This window comes from Pseudophryne corroboree, chromosome 11 (genome assembly GCF_028390025.1).
Source record: "Pseudophryne corroboree isolate aPseCor3 chromosome 11, aPseCor3.hap2, whole genome shotgun sequence".
Lineage (NCBI taxonomy): Eukaryota > Metazoa > Chordata > Amphibia > Anura > Myobatrachidae > Pseudophryne > Pseudophryne corroboree.
Genome location: NC_086454.1, coordinates 212,040,739 through 212,048,327, shown reverse-complemented (window position 1 = coordinate 212,048,327; position 7,589 = coordinate 212,040,739). Strand labels below are relative to the sequence as shown.

Below are 7,589 nucleotides of genomic sequence, written 5' to 3'. Positions count from 1 at the left end.
CCCAGCTGCTGCAAGAAATCAGCTTGAATGCTTAAGCGGCTGGGGCATAGCCAACATGAGCCCCACACCGAAGGAGGGTGGAGGTGTTTAATGCGAACTAGGGGTCATCCAAGCGCCGCAAAAGGCCGCCATGCCCTGCACACCCCTTTTCTCTTTTCATATGCAGACGAGGGTTGAAGCCAACTTTGACCCACTGCTTGGATGACATCACCATATGCAAATCCATCTGCTGCAGGCCTTCCCCCAGGAATGCTTGCACTAGTTGTTGCATTTGGTTTGTTGTTTGGGGGTGCTTCAGTATTAGGCAGCCTTCTGCCCTCCCATGTTCATCTGAAAATATGTGTTCTCCCTGCAGTTGTTGTCCCCAGATGAGAGTTCCCTTGTGCTGCCTCAGTTGAATCTCCTTTACTTGACAGAGATGTGCCTGAGCAGCGGCCCTCCCCAGCTCTATCCCAAATCATACTTATTTTGCATAGGAGATACCATGGTCATGAAGATTGTTCTCCCAGGGTGAGGTTCATTCATTGCATTCTGGGTATGCTGACCCCTATGATTTCCCCAAATGTGGGAAACTCGACTGCATTATTTGTGGTAGTGGGGGACTGTGTTTGTGCTTTCCTCTGGTCAGCTCTGGTAAAAGTCAGATTTCTTTGTCTCAGATCTTCCTCTAGCCTTGTTCTTTTTTCTAGAGTTCCCTTGCGCTGCCTCAGTTGGATCTCCTTCACTTGACAGGGGGGTACCCGAGCAGCAACCCTCCCCAGCTCTAGCCCAACTCCTACTTACCTGCCAGGTGAGATACTATGATCATGAAGGTGCTTCTCCCAGGGCAAGGCTCACCCATTGCACTCTGGGTGTGCTGCTCCTGCGATTTCCCCAAATGTGGGAAACTTGACTGCATAATTTGTGTTTCCCCTGGTCGGCTCTCGTATAATTCAGATCTCTTTGTCTCAGGTCTCTCTCCAGCCTAGTTTGCTGTCTGTTTCCACTTCTCTTTTCTTGAGCCGCTCCCTTCTATGCCCTTGCGCACTATCCTGACTTCTCCCGTCTGCTTACTTTGTGCTTTCCAATGCACAATGCAAACTACAGGTAGTACTGCAGGGCCCACACCCTTTTACTTGCCTTACAGAGCAGCTCTGTGGCTGTTACAGTGCCCAGCTGCTGCAAGAAATCAGCTTGAATGCTTCAGGGGCTGGGGCATAGCCAACATGAGCCCCACACCGAAGGAGGGTGGAGGTGTTTAATGCGAACTAGGGGTCATCCAAGCGCCGCAAAAGGCCGCCATGCCCTGCACCCCCCTTTTCTCTTTTCATATGCAGACGAGGGTTGAAGCCAACTTTGACCCACTGCTTGGATGGCATTACCATATGCAAATCAATCTGCTGCAGGCCTTCCCCCAGGAATGCTTGCACTAGTTGTTGCATTTGGTTTGTTGTTTGGGGGTGCTTCAGTATTAGGCAGCCTTCTGCCCTCCCATGTTCATCTGAAAATATGTGTTCTCCCTGCAGTTGTTGTCCCCAGATGAGAGTTCCCTTGTGCTGCCTCAGTTGAATCTCCTTTACTTGACAGAGATGTGCCTGAGCAGCGGCCCTCCCCAGCCCTATCTCAAATCATACTTATTTTGCATAGGAGATACCATGGTCATGAAGATTGTTCTCCCAGGGTGAGGTTCATTCATTGCATTCTGGGTATGCTGACCCCTGTGATTTCCCCAAATGTGGGAAACTCGACTGCATTATTTGTGGTAGTGGGGGACTGTGTTTGTGCTTTCCTCTGGTCAGCTCTGGTAAAAGTCAGATTTCTTTGTCTCAGATCTTCCTCTAACCTTGTTCTTCTTTCGAGAGTTCCCTTGTGCTGCCTCAGTTGGATCTCCTTCACTTGACAGGGGGGTGCACGAGCAGCGACCCTCCCCAGCTCTAGCCCAACTCCTATTTACTTGCCAGGTGAGATACTATGATCAGGAAGGTGCTTCTCCCAGGGCAAGGCTCACCCATTGCACTCTGGGTGTGCTGCTCCTGCGATTTCCCCAAATGTGGGACACTTGACTGCATAATTTGTGTTTCCTCTGGTCGGCTTTCATATAATTCAGATCTCTTTGTCTCAGGTCTTTCTCCAGCCTAGTTTGCTGTCTGTTTCCACTTCTCTTTTCTTGAGCCGCTCCCTTCTATGCAGTTGCGCACTATCCTGACCTCTCCCGTCTGCTTACTTTGTGCCTTCCAACGCACAATGCATACTACAGGTAGTGCTGCAGGGCCCACACCCTTTTACATGCTTTACAGAGCAACTCTGGAGCTGTTACAGTGCCCAGCTGCTGCAAGAAATCATCTTGAATGCTTCAGGGGCTGGGGCATAGCCAACATGAGCCCCACACCGAAGGAGGGGTCATCCAAGCGCCACAAAAGGACACCATGCCCTGCACATCCCTTTTTTCTTTTCATATGCAGACGAGGGTTGAAGCCAACTTTGACCCACTGCTTGGATGACATCACCATATGCAAATCCATCTGCTGCAGGCCTTCCCCCAGGAATGCTTGCACTAGTTGTTGCATTTGGTTTGTTGTTTGGGGGTGCTTCAGTATTAGGCAGCCTTCTGCCCTCCCATGTTCATCTGAAAATATGTGTTCTCCCTGCAGTTGTTGTCCCCAGATGAGAGTTCCCTTGTGCTGCCTCAGTTGAATCTCCTTTACTTGACAGAGATGTGCCTGAGCAGCGGCCCTCCCCAGCCCTATCCCAAATCATACTTATTTTGCATAGGAGATACCATGGTCATGAAGATTGTTCTCCCAGGGTGAGGTTCATTCATTGCATTCTGGGTATGCTGACCCCTGTGATTTCCCCAAATGTGGGAAACTCGACTGCATTATTTGTGGTAGTGGGGGACTGTGTTTGTGCTTTCTTCTGGTCAACTCTGGTAAAAATCAGATTTCTTTGTCTCAGATCTTCCTCTAGCCTTGTTCCTCTTTCGAGAGTTCCCTTGTGCTGCCTCAGTTGGATCTCCTTCACTTGACAGGGGGGTACCCGAGCAGCGACCCTCCCCAGCTCTAGCCCAACTCCTACTTACCTGCCAGGTGAGAAACTATGATCATGTAGGTGCTTCTCCCAGGGCAAGGCTCACCCATTGCACTCTGGGTGTGCTGCCCCTGTGATTTCCCCAAATGTGGGAAACTTGACTGCATAATTTGTGTTTCCCCTGGTCGTCTCTCGTATAATTCAGATCTCTTTGTCTCAGGTCTCTCTCCAGCCTAGTTTGCTGTCTGTTTCCACTTCTCTTTTCTTGAGCCGCTCCCTTCTATGCCCTTGCGCACTATCCTGACTTCTCCCGTCTGCTTACTTTGTGCCTTCCAACACACAATGCAAACTACAGGTAGTGCTGCAGGGCCCACACCCTTTTACTTGCCTCACAGAGCAGCTCTGGAGCTGTTACAGTACCCAGCTGCTGCAAGAAATCAGCTTGAATGCTTCAGGGGCTGGGGCATTGCCAACATGAGCCCCACACCGAAGGAGGGTGGAGATGTTTAATGTGAACTAAGGGTCACCCAAGCGCCGCAAAAGGCCGCCATGCCCTGCACGCCCCTTTTCTCTTTTCATATGCAGACGAGGGTTGAAGCCAACTTTGACCCACTGCTTGGATGGCATTACCATATGCAAATCAATCTGCTGCAGGCCTTCCCCCAGGAATGCTTGCACTAGTTGTTGCATTTGGTTTGTTGTTTGGGGGTGCTTCAGTATTATGCAGCCTTCTGCCCTCCCATGTTCATCTGAAAATATGTGTTCTCCCTGCAGTTGTTGTCCCCAGATGAGAGTTCCCTTGTGCTGCCTCAGTTGAATCTCCTTTACTTGACAGAGATGTGCCTGAGCAGCGGCCCTCCCCAGCCCTATCCCAAATCATACTTATTTTGCATAGGAGATACCATGGTCATGAAGATTGTTCTCCCAGGGTGAGGTTCATTCATTGCATTCTGGGTATGCTGACCCCTGTGATTTCCCCAAATGTGGGAAACTCGACTGCATTATTTGTGGTAGTGGGGGACTGTGTTTGTGCTTTCTTCTGGTCAACTCTGGTAAAAATCAGATTTCTTTGTCTCAGATCTTCCTCTAGCCTTGTTCCTCTTTCGAGAGTTCCCTTGTGCTGCCTCAGTTGGATCTCCTTCACTTGACAGGGGGGTACCCGAGCAGCGACCCTCCCCAGCTCTAGCCCAACTCCTACTTACCTGCCAGGTGAGATACTATGATCATGTAGGTGCTTCTCCCAGGGCAAGGCTCACCCATTGCACTCTGGGTGTGCTGCCCCTGTGATTTCCCCAAATGTGGGAAACTTGACTGCATAATTTGTGTTTCCCCTGGTCGTCTCTCGTATAATTCAGATCTCTTTGTCTCAGGTCTCTCTCCAGCCTAGTTTGCTGTCTGTTTCCACTTCTCTTTTCTTGAGCCGCTCCCTTCTATGCCCTTGCGCACTATCCTGACTTCTCCCGTCTGCTTACTTTGTGCCTTCCAACACACAATGCAAACTACAGGTAGTGCTGCAGGGCCCACACCCTTTTACTTGCCTCACAGAGCAGCTCTGGAGCTGTTACAGTACCCAGCTGCTGCAAGAAATCAGCTTGAATGCTTCAGGGGCTGGGGCATTGCCAACATGAGCCCCACACCGAAGGAGGGTGGAGATGTTTAATGCGAACTAAGGGTCACCCAAGCGCCGCAAAAGGCCGCCATGCCCTGCACGCCCCTTTTCTCTTTTCATATGCAGACGAGGGTTGAAGCCAACTTTGACCCACTGCTTGGATGGCATTACCATATGCAAATCAATCTGCTGCAGGCCTTCCCCCAGGAATGCTTGCACTAGTTGTTGCATTTGGTTTGTTGTTTGGGGGTGCTTCAGTATTAGGCAGCCTTCTGCCCTCCCATGTTCATCTGAAAATATGTGTTCTCCCTGCAGTTGTTGTCCCCAGATGAGAGTTCCCTTGTGCTGCCTCAGTTGAATCTCCTTTACTTGACAGAGATGTGCCTGAGCAGCGGCCCTCCCCATCCCTATCCCAAATCATACTTATTTTGCATAGGAGATACCATGGTCATGAAGATTGTTCTCCCAGGGTGAGGTTCATTCATTGCATTCTGGGTATGCTGACCCCTGTGATTTCCCCAAATGTGGGAAACTCGACTGCATTATTTGTGGTAGTGGGGGACTGTGTTTGTGCTTTCCTCTGCTCAGCTCTGGTAAAAGTCAGATTTCTTTGTCTCAGATCTTCCTCTAGCCTTGTTCTTCTTTCGAGAGTTCCCTTGTGCTGCCTCAGTTGGATCTCCTTCACTTGACAGGGGGGTGCCCGAGCAGCGACCCTCCCCAGCTCTAGCCCAACTCCTACTTACCTGCCAGGTGAGATACTATGATCAGGAAGGTGCTTCTCCCAGGGCAAGGCTCACCCATTGCACTCTGGGTGTGCTGCTCCTGCGATTTCCCCAAATGTGGGAAACTTGACTGCATAATTTGTGTTTCCTCTGGTCGGCTCTCGTATAATTCAGATCTCTTTGTCCCAGGTCTTTCTCCAGCCTAGTTTGCTGTCTGTTTCCACTTCTCTTTTCTTGAGCCGCTCCCTTCTATGCCCTTGCGCACTATCCTGACCTCTCCCGTCTGCTTACTTTGTGCCTTCCAATGCACAATGCATACTACAGGTAGTGCTGCAGGGCCCACACCCTTTTACATGCTTTACAGAACAGCTCTGGAGCTGTTACAGTGCCCAGCTGCTGCAAGAAATCATCTTGAATGCTTCAGGGGCTGGGGAATAGCCAACATGAGCCCCACACCGAAGGAGGGTGGAGATGTTTAATGCGAATTAAGGGTCATCCAAGCGCCACAAAAGGACGCCATGTCCTGCACATCCCTTTTTTCTTTTCATATGCAGACGAGGGTTGAAGCCAACTTTGACCCACTGCTTGGATGACATCACCATATGCAAATCCATCTGCTGCAGGCCTTCCCCCAGGAATGCTTGTACTAGTTGTTGCATTTGGTTTGTTGTTTGGGGGTGCTTCAGTATTAGGCAGCCTTCTGCCCTCCCATGTTCATCTGAAAATATGTGTTCTCCCAGCAGTTGTTGTCCCCAGATGAGAGTTCCCTTGTGCTGCCTCAGTTGAATCGCCTTTACTTGACAGAGATGTGCCTGAGCAGCGGCCCTCCCCAGCCCTATCCCAAATCATACTTATTTTGCATAGGAGATATCATGGTCATGAAGATTGTTCTCCCAGGGTGAGGTTCATTCATTGCATTCTGGGTATGATGACCCCTGTGATTTCCCCAAATGTGGGAAACTCGACTGCATTATTTGTGGTAGAGGGGGACTGTGTTTGTGCTTTCCTCTGGTCAGCTCTGGTAAAAGTCAGATTTCTTTGTCTCAGATCTTCCTCTAGCCTTGTTCTTCTTTCGAGAGTTCCCTTGTGCTGCCTCAGTTGGATCTCCTTCACTTGACAGGGGGGTGCCCGAGCAGCGACCCTCCCCAGCTTTAGCTCAACTCCTACTTACCTGCCAGGTGAGAAACTATGATCAGGAAGGTGCTTCTCCCAGGGCAAGGCTCACCCATTGCACTCTGGGTGTGCTGCCCCTGTGATTTCCCCAAATGTGGGAAACTTGACTGCATTATTTGTGGTAGTGGGGGACTGTGTTTGTGCTTTCTTCTGGTCAACTCTGGTAAAAATCAGATTTCTTTGTCTCAGATCTTCCTCTAGCCTTGTTCCTCTTTCGAGAGTTCCCTTGTGCTGCCTCAGTTGGATCTCCTTCACTTGACAGGGGGGTACCCGAGCAGCGACCCTCCCCAGCTCTAGCCCAACTCCTACTTACCTGCCAGGTGAGATACTATGATCATGTAGGTGCTTCTCCCAGGGCAAGGCTCACCCATTGCACTCTGGGTGTGCTGCCCCTGTGATTTCCCCAAATGTGGGAAACTTGACTGCATAATTTGTGTTTCCCCTGGCCGTCTCTCGTATAATTCAGATCTCTTTGTCTCAGGTCTCTCTCCAGCCTAGTTTGCTGTCTGTTTCCACTTCTCTTTTCTTGAGCCGCTCCCTTCTATGCCCTTGCGCACTATCCTGACTTCTCCCGTCTGCTTACTTTGTGCCTTCCAACACACAATGCAAACTACAGGTAGTGCTGCAGGGCCCACACCCTTTTACTTGCCTCACAGAGCAGCTCTGGAGCTGTTACAGTACCCAGCTGCTGCAAGAAATCAGCTTGAATGCTTCAGGGGCTGGGGCATTGCCAACATGAGCCCCACACCGAAGGAGGGTGGGGGTGTTTAATGCGAACTAAGGGTCATCTTGAACTTGAACCGTTTTATATACGTGTTCAAAGATTTAAAATGGGTCTCACCGAACCGTCCGGTTTCGGTACCACAAACATTGTGGAATAGTAACCCCTTCCTTGTTGAAGGAGGGGTACCTTGACTATCACCTGCTGCAAATACAGCTTGTGAATTTGCCTCTATCACAGCCTCCCTGTCCAAGGGAGATGTTGGCAAGGCAGATTTTAGGAAACGGCGAGGGGGAGACGTCTCGAATTCCAGCTTGAATCCCTGAGACACTACTTGTAGAATCCAGGGATCCACCTG

General features: G+C 50.3%; 12 non-coding genes and 1 pseudogene across 12 annotated transcripts; all 13 read left to right on the top strand.

Annotated features, from left to right (window-relative positions):
• The first annotated feature begins 459 nt into the window (after positions 1-459).
• Positions 460-623, top strand: LOC134970561 (U1 spliceosomal RNA). Its single transcript, XR_010189860.1, has one exon. It is a non-coding gene; the product is annotated as a U1 spliceosomal RNA (small nuclear RNA).
• A 152-nt stretch (positions 624-775) lies between these two features.
• On the top strand, positions 776-938 carry LOC134970783 (U1 spliceosomal RNA). The gene has a single exon (XR_010190043.1). It is a non-coding gene; the product is annotated as a U1 spliceosomal RNA (small nuclear RNA).
• Positions 939-1,609: 671 nt separating this feature from the next.
• Positions 1,610-1,773, top strand: LOC134970489 (U1 spliceosomal RNA). Its single transcript, XR_010189802.1, has one exon. It is a non-coding gene; the product is annotated as a U1 spliceosomal RNA (small nuclear RNA).
• Positions 1,774-1,925: 152 nt separating this feature from the next.
• Positions 1,926-2,088, top strand: LOC134970905 (U1 spliceosomal RNA). Its single transcript, XR_010190127.1, has one exon. It is a non-coding gene; the product is annotated as a U1 spliceosomal RNA (small nuclear RNA).
• A 646-nt stretch (positions 2,089-2,734) lies between these two features.
• LOC134970592 (U1 spliceosomal RNA) lies at positions 2,735-2,898 on the top strand. Its single transcript, XR_010189886.1, has one exon. It is a non-coding gene; the product is annotated as a U1 spliceosomal RNA (small nuclear RNA).
• A 152-nt stretch (positions 2,899-3,050) lies between these two features.
• On the top strand, positions 3,051-3,213 carry LOC134970908 (U1 spliceosomal RNA). The gene has a single exon (XR_010190130.1). It is a non-coding gene; the product is annotated as a U1 spliceosomal RNA (small nuclear RNA).
• Positions 3,214-3,884: 671 nt separating this feature from the next.
• On the top strand, positions 3,885-4,048 carry LOC134970591 (U1 spliceosomal RNA). The gene has a single exon (XR_010189885.1). It is a non-coding gene; the product is annotated as a U1 spliceosomal RNA (small nuclear RNA).
• A 152-nt stretch (positions 4,049-4,200) lies between these two features.
• LOC134970913 (U1 spliceosomal RNA) lies at positions 4,201-4,363 on the top strand. Its single transcript, XR_010190134.1, has one exon. It is a non-coding gene; the product is annotated as a U1 spliceosomal RNA (small nuclear RNA).
• A 671-nt stretch (positions 4,364-5,034) lies between these two features.
• Positions 5,035-5,198, top strand: LOC134970488 (U1 spliceosomal RNA). Its single transcript, XR_010189801.1, has one exon. It is a non-coding gene; the product is annotated as a U1 spliceosomal RNA (small nuclear RNA).
• Positions 5,199-5,350: 152 nt separating this feature from the next.
• On the top strand, positions 5,351-5,513 carry LOC134970761 (U1 spliceosomal RNA). Its single transcript, XR_010190025.1, has one exon. It is a non-coding gene; the product is annotated as a U1 spliceosomal RNA (small nuclear RNA).
• A 671-nt stretch (positions 5,514-6,184) lies between these two features.
• Positions 6,185-6,348, top strand: LOC134970690 (U1 spliceosomal RNA). The gene has a single exon (XR_010189967.1). It is a non-coding gene; the product is annotated as a U1 spliceosomal RNA (small nuclear RNA).
• A 152-nt stretch (positions 6,349-6,500) lies between these two features.
• Positions 6,501-6,663, top strand: LOC134970653 (U1 spliceosomal RNA). Its single transcript, XR_010189937.1, has one exon. It is a non-coding gene; the product is annotated as a U1 spliceosomal RNA (small nuclear RNA).
• Positions 6,664-6,815: 152 nt separating this feature from the next.
• LOC134970938 (U1 spliceosomal RNA) lies at positions 6,816-6,957 on the top strand (annotated as a pseudogene).
• The last annotated feature ends 632 nt before the right edge of the window (positions 6,958-7,589 follow it).